This window comes from Pan troglodytes, chromosome 6 (assembly GCF_028858775.2).
Source record: "Pan troglodytes isolate AG18354 chromosome 6, NHGRI_mPanTro3-v2.0_pri, whole genome shotgun sequence".
NCBI classification, from domain to species: Eukaryota; Metazoa; Chordata; class Mammalia; order Primates; family Hominidae; genus Pan; species Pan troglodytes.
The window spans coordinates 68,313,913-68,330,247 of NC_072404.2; the positions used below are offsets into that span (position 1 = coordinate 68,313,913).

Here is a 16,335-nt window from a genome sequence, read left to right on the forward strand (position 1 = left end):
AAGTAGTGTGTGGGTACACAGGGCCCCCACAAGGCAGGGCATGCCTGGCAGGGCCAAGCCAGTGATGTTACCGGGCTCAAAGAGCAACCATCCACATCGCTGAGGGCAGGACAGGAGCAAGTGGACCAGCCTCCAACCTCTTCAACTCAAGGAAGCAGCGATGGCTGGACTCCAGCACCCTGAGTGGCCACCATCCAACCATCAGTGGGGCACAGGCCAGAGACCATTGATCTATCGGGTTGTCCGGGGGCCCTGTTTCCACTGCACAGGAACGACTTCAAATTGCACGATCAAGTAGAAGCTGGTGAAGAATGGGCCCAGGAGCCCGGGTCCCTGGGGCTGCTGTCCTCGGCAGGTCCAAAGGACAGAAATAGTCAGAAAAGGTGTCTATGGTCAGAAAAAGTCAGAAAGGTAGTCTCACTCCTTCGAAGGAGGCTCCAAGGTGGGGATCAGAGCTGCAGCAGGACGACCTCCTGGCGGCCCTGAAATAGGCTCTGGCAGGATCCCAGAGTCTGCCGTTCTGTGCTTCTCTTTCTCCTTTTCCTTGAGGGCTTGGAATCTTCCCCCATTTGACAGTGAGTCTGCAGCCATGGACAATCAATTTACAAAAGGACTTCTCAGTGGCCATTTCCATAGCCTGCCCTGTGGAAAGCTGATGAGAGCACACTGCTGTCTCTGCACAACAGTGACCATCCGGATCTCGCCAACAGGTAGAGATCGTTTCTTAAATCTGTCTCAGAAATGGTATCCCCCAGACCATCAACATAGACGGCGGGCAGACTTCTCTTCCAGTGGGTCCAGATGAAGCATGGTTGAAGCCTGCTCTAGAAGCTTATCTGCTACGGGGTCATTGTTTCCGCATATCGATTTTTAATATTCTGATCAGCAAGGGGGTCATCTGGATCTGCAGGCTTCTCATGTCTGTGCAGACACTCCTCTCCTCTCTCACCCTCTCCCTTTACCCATAAAGAGCAAATGTGGGGCTTATTCCTTAGGCAGTAGAGTGTGGTCTGGGCCAGTTTAGGCAGCATGTCACTGGTGCATGCGGCTTTCCCCAGCGGGACAGCTGGTCATATTCTATTAGGGTTAGAAATCCCTCTCTCCATATCTGCAGTGGCCTTTTAAAGACAGTTCTGCATCATGAACCTGGATGGGCAGTCATACTCCAGGTGTGAGAAGCAGGTCTGACAGACATTTTCTGCAGGCTCAGCACCCTTCAGTCTTGGAATGCATGTGCACCACACAGCCCCAGCCAGACACTGAATGACCTGGCACAGATTTTGCATTTTTTCTCATCATTTTCTTTGGTCATTCAGATACACAGGTTTTCTCTAGGACATGTGTGACACAGAAGAGAGAACCATCCTCCCAGTTTTGTCTGTTTTAGGTACTGGAGCCCAGAGAGGTCTCCTCTTGAGAGGGTCGGCAGGCAGTAGTAGCTTTTTAGGTGGGAGAGAGGACCCCCACAATCCCAGCAGCCCCAGCTCCTCTTTCTGGCTCTTTTCTTGAGACCCTGGACAACTGCCTTTGACCACATGTGATTCATCTTTCTTTACTCAAGGCAAACATCGCTCCCAAGGAATCTCCATTCTTGGAGGAAACTCTTGGCTTCCTGGTCTCTCCAAGACCTGGCCTGGAAGAGACAGAGAAACGTGAACGCACCTTGAAATACAGTGTATACTTGATGATTTTCAAAGACCCTCCCTCTACACTCACAGGGCTTAAGGAGACCTTGTGTCTGCTGCTGGGAGATGACAAAACCTTAAGTGAGAAGGTCAAGAACCAGGATCACTAGAAAAAGAAATGTCCAATCTCTAAACGCATAGACATGTTGGGAAACATCTGTGTGTCTGGATATTTATTGTGTCCAATGATGGATAAAGACTCAAAAACTCACCGGGCACGGTGGCTAATGCCCTTAATCCCAGCACTTTGGGAGGCCAAGGCAGGCAGATCACCTGAGGTCAGGAGTTCAAGACCAGCCTGGCCAACATGGCAAACCCCAACATGGCAAAACCCCATATAAAAATTATTGGGGCATGGTGGTGTGAACCTGTAAACCCAGCTACTTGAGAGGCTGAGGCAAGAGAGTCATTTGAACCCTGCAGGCAGAGGTTGCAGTGAGCCAAGATCACCCCACTGCACTCCAGCCTGGGCAACAGAGTGAGACCCTGTCTCAAACAACAACAACAACAACAACCACAACAACAAAAAATCAACAAGAAGAAACCTCAAAAGCAAAAAGATTTTGGCAAAGTACTCCTGGCCTGGAAAGGCTCTTTGTTTTACATGCAGATGATTTGTCCTGAAAAGAGGCCTCCTGGTCACAAAGTCTTACTTGGTAAGAGCTCCAAGTACACAGAGCCACAGGCCATCATCCATGGAGCTGCCTCTGCTGACCAGGATGGAAACTCAGGGTAAAGGTGACTGAGGCTAGAACAAAAAGATTAGAGAAAAATAAAGAAAACTAATTTGAAAAAAATTAAAGAAAAATATAGTAACCTGAAGTAATTTTTATTAAAGCCTTGTCTGTGAATAAGTTCAATATGGCTAATCACAGTACTGTACATAATAATCTAAAATTTTAACTATTGGTCAAGCACAGTGGCTCATGCCTATAATCCCAGGGCTTTGGGAGGCCAAGTTGGGAGAACTGCATGAACCTAGGAATTGGAAACTAGCCTGGGCCACAGAGTGAGACCATGCCTCTGCCAAACAATAAAACATTAGCTGCGCATGGCGGCATGGCCTGTAAAACAATAAATAGAAATGAAATTATAACTACCACAAACTAAGCTACAATATTTATGTCATCACAAATTAATAGTCAATTTATTTCAGTCCAAAAGAGATAACCAAGAATTGATTTCAAAATCAATTCAGAGCTTTGCCCTCTCTGTATGGTGGAAGAGCAAGAAACAGACTCCCTCTGGCACCAAACACACAGGAAGCCAGACCAACCACATGAACCAGATGTCTCCAAACACTAGAAGCATCTGCAAGGAGCACAGAACTGAGGTCTGGAGGCTGAAACCAAGAGAGGGGACTGCGTTGCTGCCCCAGCTTAGAGCCTGCAGAGCCTACTGGCAGTGCAGGGTGGGATGATATAGGAAGAGCATGGAAGTCCACATGTTAAGGAGACAGGGCTGAGAATGTGAAGAGAAAAACATATGGCTGAGTGCCAGAAAGTAGGGAGGAGTGGCTGAAGTAGGGGTAAGATTGGCGAGTAGAAGACAGGGGCTCATTGAACCATTGGCAGGTATATGGGTAAATACCAATCAAGATAAATAATATTACCCAGTACAAAAGGGAAAAGGGCACTCTACACCTTTTTTTTTTTTTTTTTTTTTGAGACAGGGTCTTGCTATGTCACCCAGGCTATGGTGCAGTGGCGCAATCTCGGCTCACTGCAACCTCTGCCTCCTGAGTTCAAGTGATTCTCCTGCCTCAGCCTCCTGAGTAGCTGGGATTACAGGCACACACCACCATCCCCGGATAATTTTTGTATTTTTAGTAGAGACAGGGTTTCACTATGTCAGTCAGGCTGGTCACGAACTCCTGACCTCGTGATCCGCCTGCCTCGGCCTCCCAAAGTGCTGGAATTACAGGTGTGAGCCACCATGACTGGCCCACCCTACATTTTTTTCAGAACATTTTCACAAGAAAACTTGTCATTATGAGTTTAATATTGTCCAAAAGTAGAAGAGGGGACATTTCCCAATATATTTTAGGAAGCTAGTATTACTCTCCAATAGAATCAGAGAAAGGAAGTACCAAAAAAAAAACAAAAAAACAAAAAAAACCCTGTAAAATAGTATGCCTCATGAAACTCGATGTGGAAATCCCCAACAAAACATTATTCAACAGAGCCACATGCTTCACCCATGGGTGAATTTCTTCTAGGAATCATAAAGATTTGGGGAAATCAAAGGAAATCTTTTATTAAGAATTAAAGTTGTAGACTCCTATCTTGAGTTGATTACTTTGAATTTTTGGTCCCAGATCTAATTCTATAATCTTTATCACATGCAGCCAGATGCTGAAGAGAAATAGATATAACAGCAATATGGGAGTTGTCCTCTCTAAAGCCCAACTGAAAAAACCCAGAGTCAGAAGTTTTACAAACAGAAAAACAACATACTTACTCTGAACCAGGGAAGGAGAGGTAATTCAAACATTTAAATTTAAATTGCTATGAGATTACTGACTTGTTAGAAACTGAAGGAGCGAGCAATGCTTCTGAACTCCATGCTTTTCCATCAGAAAACGGAGATAGACAACCTCGAATTTATCCAGTCATAACATTAATTTCCCTATGAAACAAATCATAAAATAAATATTAAACTCATGACATATTCTCTGACTAAAAGAAGGCAAGATAAACTGAACAGTTAATTATCAGTGTAATAAATTATGTACAAGAATCTTATTGCTGCATTTTTTAACAATGATGAAACTAGAAACAATGTAAATTTCTATCAAAAAATAAACAGTGAAACAAATATTGTATACCCATTCTTTGGAATACATTAGAAATAGAGAGTTAGAATCTCATGCACTTATTTGGAATAATGTAAGTGATACATTGCTTGTGAAACAGCAAAATAAAAACAATATAGTATAATATAATCTGTGTTCAAAAACTGTACATGTATTTATCTCTTTTTTTTTTTTTCTGGAGGCAGGGTCTCACTTTGTCACCCAGATGGGAGTGCAGTGGCGTGATCACAGCTCACTGCAGCCTCAAACTCCTGAGCTCAAGGGATCCTCCCCACTCAGCCTCCCAAAGTGTTGGGATTACCGGCCTGAGCCACTGCACCCGGCCAACTTTATACGTATTTATAAATTTATAGAAAACATCCAGAAGAATAAAAACCAAGCTATAATAATTTCTTCTAAGAAGGAAGTGAGTTTGGAAGGAAGAGGAAGACATGGGAGACTTTCACTACATAAATATCTTTATGATCTGACATTCTTAAAATAGCATGCATTTATTTTATAATTAGAAAAAGAGGAAAAATATAAGCATTGTTACCATTTGGTAGGAGGGCAATAGTTTTGTTTTCATCAGTATTTGTATTGCATGTTAGTACATAGCACAAACCTGGAAGAGAAGGCCCAGAGGAATAATTAGAACAAAAAAAATCACACCTCAAAAAGAGAGTGGGTGTTATCTTTACATATCAACAAGCATTCCAGGTGAGTGCTGGTCAGGATCTACCGCTGCTCCAGCTCCCTCAAATCACCTCAAATCAAATCTACACCCTGACAGGAGGAAGGCAGAGGACAGGGAAGGCCAAGTGCCAGCAAGTGCTCTCCCCAACCAAAGGCCTGTTTCTGCAAGTTTCCTGTCATTAAGAAGAAAATGGAGTCCTGATGAGATGTGGACCCCTTCGGGATGCTGGCAGAGAAACACAAACTGGAATATGCCATAATCATACCTTAGAGGAAGACTTCTAGGTTGAGACTTGAAATTCATGAAAAGCTTGTGTGAAGTAAATAAAGCTACTCTAACTCTCTGAGTGTCAGTTTCCTCACTTATAAAATGGGGATCGCATGCCAACATCAGGAAGTTGATGCCAGAATTAAATTCACAAAGATATCTAAAAGTGACTGTTAATGCAAGAATCCACTTTATTTAAAAACAAACAGGCCGGGTGCGGTGGCTCACGCCTGTAATCCCAGCACTTTGGGAGGCCGAGGTGGGCGGATAATGAGGTCAAGAGATCGAGACCATCCTGGCTAACACGGTGAAACCCTGTCTCTACTAAAAATACAAAAAATTAGCTGGGCGTGGTGGTGGGCGCCTGTAGTCCCAGCTACTTGGGCTGCTGAGGCAGGAGGATGGTGTGAACCTGGGAGGCGGAGCTTGCAGTGAGCTGAGATTGCACCACTGCACCCTAGCCTGGGCGACAGAGCGAGACTCTGTCTCAAACAAACAAACAAACAAAAAACAAAACAAAACAAAAAACAGCATCAGACTTCAAAATACACAAAAGAAATAATGTTCATGTGTCCAAAGAGGAGATGATCAGCTTTCTAAGCAGCCTGAGCACGTGAGAATGAGATCTATCCCCAACTAGAACTCTTCACAGCTCCACTGAAGAGGACACATACAGGGCCCCAAGAAGCTAAGTGCATGGCCAGTGTAGAGTGACTGGTGTAGTGAGGGTGGAATCCCCAAAGACCCTCTGAAATGCAGTTACACAACAGGCTCCCAGGAAACACTGGAACAAACCAGGCAGCTGAGCAGATACTACCAGGAACGGAGTGAGCAGAGGAGGGTCAGGGCCACAAATCTCAGCAGAATACACCAAACTGCAAGGAGCTCCTGGCTGTGTAAACAGCAGCTGTGGCTGCATCAGGACCAATCTTGTGAGGCAGCTGCTGGGGACAGCTAAGATCACGTGTTTTTGCAGCCACACACCCAACAGCAGTGCCTCTTGAACACAAATCACAAAATCCTCTCCCTTCACCTTTAAGGTGACGGATGATGGATGCCCTCATGTTACAACATCCCCACCAACACTTGCAGACAAGTGTATTTAGAAACTCCCACCTAACGAGGGAACACTCAGGAGTAGAATGAGAATATTGAGGGATGGGGGAGGAATGCAGGTACTTGACCCCACAGACTCTACTGAAAACAAGGGAAGAGCTGATGTGCTGTGGTCTCCCTATACTTCATCTTGCCATGTCCATAGATGCCGCATGGTTCTTGTTCCTTTATTTACAAAGGTGCTGATGAGCCCATGTGTAACTGATCCTGAAGGAGTAAATTATTCACAAAGTACAATAACAGTGTCAATATCCATGCCCAGGGTTTTTAGGGGTTTTTATTTATAGTAACCGTCACTCAGGAATCACAAATGAAGCCTGTTGGAATGTGCTATATGAACAAGGTCTTATTTTCATGTAGATTAACACCTTGGTTTTTACGGATTAGACATAAAAGCATAAAAGCTGGCGCCATTCCAGAATCAAAGCAACTGTCCCTGAGGACATATGAAATTTAGGGACATCAATTATTAGGAAGGTACACGAAACTAGAAGTGCTTCCGGAAGTTTCCATTGTCTAGACAGAAAAATTCAACAGATGAGCCCGAGAGAGTAAAGGTACTGCCGTGAGTGCCGCGGGTGATCAGCTTTCTATTCACAGCAAAGATGTGAAGCCTAAGGAATTTCAAAGACTCCCCAAGTGGTCCACACCTTGAAAGTTGCTCCCACAAAGCTGGAGCACTATCTGTTCTTGAATATCAGGTTGCCATCTGTGTCTTTGAGACACTGCCCAGTCAGGCCTCAGTTGAGATGAGGCCAATGACGTGCCAATGAAAATGCCTAAACCGTCTTTATCTTTAGGTAGCCATTTGGTGGACTTTCCACCAAATGGGTTGGTGAAAAATGGCGCACCAGAGACACACGCCTGGGAAGTGAAATTTTCTCCTCGGATTTTAGCATCTCCTGCGTAAACCAATAATGACCTTCTCTGCCGCCTCAACATCCGTGAAAAAGGTGCTGGTGAGGGTGACATTTTTACGAAGCCACAGGCCATGTCACCCCCTGCGAAGCTCTGAACTTGTGCACTGGCGGGCCAGGCGGCAGATTTCTCCCCATAGTGGCTGCGCTGCGCTCTAGCTGGAGAGAAAAGAGGGCAGCGGCACAATGGACAGCGCCTGGACCTCAGGCCAGTTCCCACAGCAGCTTAGGAAAGCAGGCGGCTCCCTGGGCTGGAGGAGGCGCGATGCCCAGGAAAGACCCCAGGTGCAGGTGGGAGAGGGAACCCAGCCGAGCAGCGGGAAGTGGGGTGAGGACCACACCCGTCCGAGTTGGACAAGGGCGAGGTGCACTTCGCGGCGTCATGCCCTCCTCACTGCCCAGCCTGGACCTGCCCCTCCTGTCCCCCTCCCGACTCACTTCCCATGGCAAGGAGGTGCCTGCGATCAGTAGCCAGCATCGCTGTGGAAGCGGCGAGGTCCACACTGCCCTGCCCAACCCTCCTGGGCTGCCCTCCTCCTCGCATGTCGCCTGCTGGGATTCCAGTCCAGCCGCCTTGCCACCAACGGGCGGAGAACCGTTAAGAGCTACCGTTTCCAGCGTGCCTGGCCAGGCGCGCGCCGCTTCGCTCCTCCCCCCGAGAACTTCACCAGGCTCCCGAGCCTGGGGCATGCTAGGATTGTAGTCCCGAAGCTCTTGAAAGGGCGGGAGCGGTGAAGAGACTACATACAGCTCCCAGCATGCACAGCAAGGCCGGCACAACCGGACTTCGCCTTCAGGACTGCGCGCCGCCTCCTGTTCAAGCTGGCTGGGATTGTAATCCAGTCGCCCAGTGATGAAAAAACCGGAAGCTAATCAAAGACGACAACTCCCAGTATGCCAGGCTTAGCTCCCGCCCACCAATCCACACCTCCTTGTGTCCAGAGCAGTTCTGCCATTCCAAGGAGAGCCTGGTTGTTCCCAAACGTCTCCTGCCTGCCAGGCGACAGCGGGACCAGGGTGGCTGATCGTATCTTGTAATTATGTCACTACCTCCCCCTAAGATGCTGGCTTCATGCTTCGTCAGTGCCAGAAGTTTGATTCCTCACGGAGCAGCAGGGGACAGGGAGCTGCTCACAAACCTGTCAAGGTTCCCATAGTAACGCTCCTCCTCCTGGAGCTGGACTCGCCCCGCCTCTTCCCTCGGCTCTGCCCCTTCTCCTCGCCCCGCCCCTTCCCTCGGCACCGTCTCTCCATCGGAACGGCACCTCCTCCTCGCCCCACCCCTGACACGCCCCTTCGGACATGCGCACTGTAGCCCCTGCGTAGGCATGTGGCTAACGGCCAGATGTCTGACAGTTCTCCGACTTCTGGGCATTCCACGTAGGACGCTTTCTCATGAGTGTCTGAAACCGTCAGTTCACTGCCAGAAATGGAGATACATGGTTCCTGATAAACTGGCACTTGCCTTTTCAAAGCCACCATTTCCTCTATCCTCTGGGCTGTCACAAATCCTCCTCTGCACCTCAGGAGTGCCCCTTGGAGCCACGTTCACCACTTCTCTGCCCCTGACCCAGGCTGGTTCCCAGGCCTTGGGGTCCTAGCGTGGACCTCCTGGAAGTAATTAATGCAGGTGCAGGACCAGAGAGCCCCTTGGTCCCTCCCAACACATGAAGGAAGTTTGTGTAGTGAGGTCACGAACAGTGTCTGTGTTTCTGCTGTAAATAGGGCTTTCTTGGTAACACTTAATTTCCCTTTTTAAATATTCCTTTGGAACCACGTTTAGTAATTTGCTGGTGGAACTTAACAGTGATAATTCTTTGAATCCATTTTTCTTTTTCGTTTTTTGAGATGGAGTCTCGCTCTGTAGCCCAGGTTGTAGTGCGGTGACTGAATCCAGGCTCACTGCAACCTCCGCCTCCCGTGTTCCAGAGATTCTCCTGCCTCATCCTTCCCAGTAGCTGAAATTACAGGCACCTGCCACCACACCTGGCTAATTTTTGTATTTTTAGTACAGATGGGGTTTTGCCATTTTTGCCAGTCTGGTCTCGAACTCCTGACCTCAAGTGATCCGCCCACCTCGGCCTCCCAAAGTGCTGGGATTACAGGCGTGAGCTACCGCGCCCGGCCTGAATCCATTTTAACATTTAGTTTTCCAGATTAACTCGAAGTACCCCACGACTAAACGCTAATGAAACTAGAGGAGGCACAGCTTCAGCTCCATGCCGGATGGATGCACAAGAGCAGAATCTCCATGGGACGCCTTTCTGGAGCATCAGTATTACTGCAGGATTTGGAAGAAACAAATTCAAATAATTTCCTAAGTAAGACACTGGAAATTTAAGAGGAAGCTGGAAACTCATCTGCCTTTAATACTTTTTTTTCTCCAAGAAAAAAAAAAGAAACTCTAAGGAGAACCTATTTTTCACTCTTCTAAGTAGTTAAAATTAGAAATCACAGCAAGTCAATAGAAAGCTCTGCCTTGCCAGTCTCCTAAATCACAATATGGCCTTGGTATGGTTTTATTTATATTTTTTGGAGGGGTTTGTTGACATGTTGGGTATAAAAACTGGGGGGTTTGACCAATTTTTGGAAGTTTTTAGCTATTAGTTGGTGATTTACTTTGTACCTCATTTAATTTTTCTGTCCCCTCTCCAACTTGGACTCAATCACTCTACAGGTCTCTAAGACTCTTCATTTTCTTTAAGCTTTTTCTCTCTTTTATTCAGAATGGGCAATTTCTATTGCTCTGTCTTCTGTTTCTAATCTTTGAATAAGCTCAAAAGTATTTCTTTTAATTTCCTTATCTTCCTATTGTTTCATAATTTCCATTTCTTTGCTTAGGTTCCACATCTCTTAAAATATTTTCCTTTACCCCCATGAACAGATTTATAATAGCTGCCTTTAAACATCCTGAATTAGAACACCTTGAATATCTTAGGATCACTTCTACTGCCTGCTTTTTAAATTGTGTATGGATCTCATTTTCGTGTTTCCTCACACGTCTCATGAATTTTAAAGTTGTGTACTAAAACTGTAAAGAATCATTATAGAGACTCTCAATTCCATTGTGTAGCTTTGAAGAGCGATGTTACTGTTTACAAAGCGTTTTAATTGGGCTGGATTCAAACTTCAATACCTATCTCCCCTACAGTGGGCACAGCTGAAATCCTCATTCAGTTCTTACTCACACATAGGTCATATTTGTATCATACAGATGTGTTTCTATAACAATATATAATATAGGCAGGGCACGGTGGCTCACGCCTGTAATCCCAGCACTTTGGGAGGCTGAGGTGGGCGGATCATGAGGTCAGGAGTTCAAGACCAGTCTGGCCTACATGGTGAAACCCCATCTCTATGAAAAATACAAAAATTAGCCAGGCATGGTGGCGTGCACCTGTAGTCCCAGCTACTTGGGAGGCTGAGGCAGGAGAATCGCTTGAACCCAGGAGGCAGAGGTTGCAGTGAGCTGAGATCACACCACTGCACTCCTGCCTGTGTGACAGAGTGAGACTTCATTAAAAAAAATATATATATATATATGAAATATATTATTCAGGTGTCTTCATTATAATCTGTGTTAATTCAACAAGCTACTCCAATATTACTGAAAACCAGGACCTCAGTTTTTTCTGCTTATTGGATTTTGTATAAAATTATATAGTACATATATTTTTATATCTACTTACTTTTATACATTATATTTGTGATATTCATTCATGCCATTGCAGATAGCTATAGTCTGTTTTTTCTGTTGTTGCTGGGATTTCTGTTTCTTTTTTTGAGACAGAGTCTTGCTCTGTTTCTCAGGCTGGAGTGCAGTGGTGCAATGTTGGTTCACTGCAACCTTCACCTTCTAGGTTCAAGCAATTCTTCTGCCTCAGCCTCCCGAGTAGCTGGGATTAGAGACATGCACCACCATAGCTGGCTAATTTTTGTATCCTTACTAGAGACGGGGCTTCACCATGTTGGCCAGGCTGGTCTTGAACTCCTGACCTCAGGTGATCTGCCCACCTCCGCCTCCCTAAGTGCTGGGATTACAGGCGTGAGCCACTGCACCTGGTCAACAATTTTTTTTTTCATTTTAACAATTTTTAAGAGTGCAGGTCAAAGGAATTAAGCACATTCACACGGTTTTACGAGCATCCTCCACATTTATAGGGGGTGTTTTTCATCTTGCAAAACTAAAACTCTGTACCCATTAAATACTCACCTACCTTCCTGTAGCCCTGGGAACCACTCTTCTACTTTGTGTTTCTGTAAACTTGACTATTCTAAGTACCTGGTATGAGTGGAGTCATACACTATAGTGAAGAAATCATGAGGAAGTACAATACACACTATTTAACATATGTTTATTCATTTGAACACAATCACTAACAGATCAGTAGTACATGGTGATTATAGAGGAAGAGAGATAAAAAGAGAAAAGGATTGGACAGACACATTAAATATATGACAGTGATGCTCAAGTACCACAGGAGTGAGTCCCCTGCCCCAGTTACAGGGCTGGTCATGGTGGAGCTGGGAGCCCTGTGCAGCTAGCTGTCTGGCTCCCAGAGCACACACTCAGCCCAAACTTCCCTGAGCCCTGAGGCACTCTGCCCCTGCCACCTGGGCATTCAGTGGGCCTGAGATTCTTCATGGCTTGGTCTTCTTGGCCTTGAGGGCGTGGCTGGCCTACTGGGATGGGGCTCAGCAGCAGGACAGGTTGTAGCTGTAGGACAGAGCAACAGCTGTGAGGTTCCAGGAGCCACACCTCAGGCCTCCCTCACAGTGCCTGCCCAGGGCTCCCATTCAACAGGGCCTGCTGCTGACCAGGGACCCATGGCCACAGGCTGTCTGAAAGTGACCACAAGACAGAGTCTCTGCCCACCCTCTGTCAATCCGCTAGGTCAACCTCCTAGGCTCTCACCTCTCAAAAGAACTATGGAGCTCCATGGACTTGAAACAAACCCCATATTTCTCCTGAGTCTGAAGATCATAATTCCCTCTTGTCAGGGAAGTGTGATGGGAACCACACCATCCTCACAGGGCCTCCTGAGGACTCGGTTTCATGTGGCTGTCAGCATTGCTGTCACCATCATCCTTCATGAGAAGAGCCAGACACAAGCACCCTCAAATTCCCATCCTCCCCGAACCCCATCATGACCCTGTGAGGCCTGCACAACAGGCTCATGATTTGTACATTTGCCAAATGAGGAAACAGAGGCCCAAAGAGGGCAGAGACTTGCCCAGGGCCTCACAGGAGAGGCTGGCTCCTCCCATACCTGGAGGCCCTGTCCCAGCTGCCTTCACCCCACACCCCAGGACCACCACTGACCAGGGTCCCATCCTCTGGAGTCTATGAGGTGTCCACATTCCCATCCAGGCTCAGCTATGGTGGGAGGGGGACAAGGTGTATTTGGAGGCCTGGTTGAGCAGCACCTGCTTGTCCCAGCCCCACTCGAATCTCTGCTCCACACACCAGGCTTTATGCCAGACCAAAGGCATCACTTAACCCATGATCCACCAAGGAAGCTCCCTGCACAGGATCCTCTCTTCCTCCACTCAGGGAGTGGTCACCCAAGATGCCATCTCTGACTGACAGGGCAGGGTCTTCCTAAGGTACTGGGTGGTGACATGCCACTTCCTCATTTCCAGGGAAGATTCTAAGATCTGGTCAGGAAGGATCCACAGGGAATGCAAGAGTCTCCAGATACTTATAAACCATCTGGAGCTTTTGGTGGTGCTCACTGGGCACTGGGGTGAGAATTCTGTGACTGACTGATTAACAGTGTCTGCAAATGACAGAGTGGGGAGCCACAGAAACACATATATGTTCACCCCCCGTTTACCCATTGCAACCCACCTGGCCTGTGGGATTCCTCTGCTTTTCCCATCCTTGGTGCAGACAGGATGACTCTCCCTGTAGAGGTGCAGAAAGAAGGGTAGCAGAGGTCTGGCTTCCTGGGGAACTGCTGGGCTAGTTTGGGGAAGGAAGGAAGCCCCACCTACCACACCCACCCCACAGCCTGGAGGTGGCTCCATGCCAGCAGGATGGACAAACATGGGAACCAGAGCCCTGCTCCTTCTGCAGCTCATCCCGCCTGCCCAACAGCCCAGCTGCCATCACCGCATCCCATTCCAGGGTCTCCTGCCCCCAAGCAACCCACCTGCCCATGGGCAAACACACATCTTTCTATTAATCCAGGCTAGAGAGGGCTGGAATTTTTCAAGTAGAAATGTTACACACCACACACACGCACACACCACACACACACACAGGTGTAGACACCCGCACAAGTGGCCCAGTACCCCTTCCAGCCTAGTCTTTTTCTCTACCCCCCAAAACACTTGACTCTCATCTCCTGTCTCTACTTTTTCTTGATGTGCAAATCTTGCTCAGTGTACTGTCTTTTCTGAAAAGATTTTTAAATTTTCGGAACTTTTTCTGTGGAGAGGGAAAAGAAGGAAAGATTTGAGAAATAATAACGTGAAAGAAGAAATTATTTGAGAATAATAAGCAGATGTGTACATTCAGTTCCCTTTTGAGAACCGAAAGGAAGAAACTGCCTGGATGAGAATTTCTACGCTGGTCCTCTAAACCCTAAGGGCTCCATTGGTCTGGGGAAGGAGCTCTGTGGAGGCTAAAGCAGCTCCATCTTGGATGCGAATCCACCATGTTGACTTTGGATTAACCCCATTTCTGGGAATGCCTTTAAGATTTCTACTTGATCTACTGTTTCTTGTGTAAGAGCACATACTTACTGTAAATCTTCTCCTTAGGTCAAAGCAACCTATACGTCATCATACAAACTACAGGCTACGATGAGCACCTCATTCTCTTTCTGGAAGGCTGACCTTAAATGTCCTGCACATTCCTATAGTGCATATTTACCCTTTTCCTATACTAAGTAAGCCCTAAATCTTGGCGGTAACAGCCTGGGGAACTACCTGTCTTGCTACCACTCAAGACCATGCTTCTGTCCACAAATTCCCCCCAATAAATTACCCTTTACTGACAAACTGGAATTGTCTGTCTCATTCTTTGGTTTCCTGCCTCCTTCTGTGTTGGGGATCCCTTTGCAGATACAGCCATTTCATAAAACAAGGTATATTAGTCCATTCTCACACTGCTGGCCTTAGGGAGCTTAAAATTATGGTGGAAGGGGAAGAGGAAGCAGGCAGGCACATCTTACATGACTGGAACAGGAACAAGAGAGAGAGGAGAGGAGAGAGATGCTACATACTTTTTTTTGAAATGGAGTCTCACTCTGTTGCCCAGGCTGGAGTGCAATGGTGTGATCTCGGCTCACTGCAACTTTCACCTCCCGGGTTCAAGTGATTCTCCTGACTTGGTCTCCCAAGTAGCTGGGACTACAGGCACGTGCCACGACGCCCAGCTAATTTTTGTATTTTTAGTAGAGATGGGGTTTCACCATGTTAGCCAGGATCCTGACGTTGTTATCTGCCTGCCTCGGCCTCCCAAAGTGCTGAGATTACATGCGTGAACCACCGCACCCGGCCTGCACACTTTTAAACAACCAGATCTTGTGAGAGCTCTCACTATCACAAGAACAGCGCAGAGGGGATGGTGCTAAGCCATTCATGAGGGACCACCTCCATGATCCAATCACCTCCCACCAGGCCTCACCTCTGCAGATTACAGTTAGATTTGAGATTCAGGCAGGGACACAGATCCAAACTATACAGAGGCCTGTGGGTATGTCTGGATTTTGATGGTCACAGCTGTTGGCAAAACCTTGGTCTTACTTAACCTGACCATGCCCAGTAACGTTATGGTGCCGCCTGGTCCCTGGACTTTCTGTGCATGACTGGCCCATCCTCTGGATTGTAAATACTCTAGGAGTTTCTGGGGAGGTTTCTGCAAAAGACTTCAATCTGTAGAGATTAGAATAACATTATCCATATGGTTTTCCCAGAGAATGTCGGGCACATCACTCCAAAATGTCTCACATCACTCTAAACCATGTCAGATAGTTGGGCTGTGTAAATTTCTCTAGGAGCAACCAAAAGGCACATTGTTAGTCCTCTCAGTTGAAGGCAAAATGGTCCTGGGACTTTGGGTCTAAGGGTATGCTGCCAAAAGCATTTGCCAAATGCAGGACAGTATGCCATGGACCTGAGCAAGTATTTAGTTTCTCCAGGATTTGAGCCATTTGGGGGACAACAGCATGCATCGCCAGAGTCACCTTATTCAGTTCCCAATAATCAATGATCAACTGTCATAATATCCCAAGAATCAACTGTCATACTCCAGGTGCCATCAGGCTTTGGCACCAACCACACAAAGCTGTTTTATGGGCTCTGTGCAGACATGCAATCCCCATCCTCTCCAAGTCCTGAAGAGAAGCCATGATCTCAGGTCAGGGACGGTGGCTTATGCCTGTAATCCCAGTGCTTTGGGAAGCTGAGGTGGGTGGATCACTTGAGGTCAGGAAGTCTAGACCAGCCTGGTCAATATGGTGAAACCTCATCTCTACTAAAAATACAAAAATTACCCAACGTCATGGTGCTTGACTGTAATCCCAGCTACTCAGGAGTCTGAGGCAAGATAATCTCTTGAACCTGAGAAGCAGAGGTTGCAGTGAGCCAAGATTGTGCCACTACACTACAGTCTGGGTGACAGAGCGAGACTCTGTAAAAAAAAAAAAAAAAAAAGCTACGATGCCCTGTGCCCTCCTGGGAAGCGACATTGTTTGATACACACCAGTCCTCTTGTGCGGGATAATGTCACTGGCTTCCATTTGGCTTCCCCTCAAAGCATTGGTTTTGAGACCCCCACCTAGAGACAGAACTTGTCTAAGGTTGTCTCAAGGACAGTTCCCAGGAGAGTGTTTGTCCCAGCATGTACTG

General features: G+C 46.9%; 1 long non-coding RNA gene and 1 pseudogene across 1 annotated transcript; one reads left to right on the top strand and one right to left on the bottom strand.

Annotated features, from left to right (window-relative positions):
• Positions 1–317: 317 nt before the first annotated feature.
• LOC100615008 (pre-mRNA-splicing factor RBM22-like) lies at positions 318–8,020 on the bottom strand (annotated as a pseudogene).
• Positions 8,021–8,798: 778 nt separating this feature from the next.
• LOC104004213 (uncharacterized) lies at positions 8,799–14,482 on the top strand. The gene is made up of 3 exons (XR_677084.5): positions 8,799–9,106; positions 9,625–9,987; positions 14,245–14,482. It is a non-coding gene; the product is annotated as an uncharacterized LOC104004213 (long non-coding RNA).
• Positions 14,483–16,335: the final 1,853 nt, after the last annotated feature.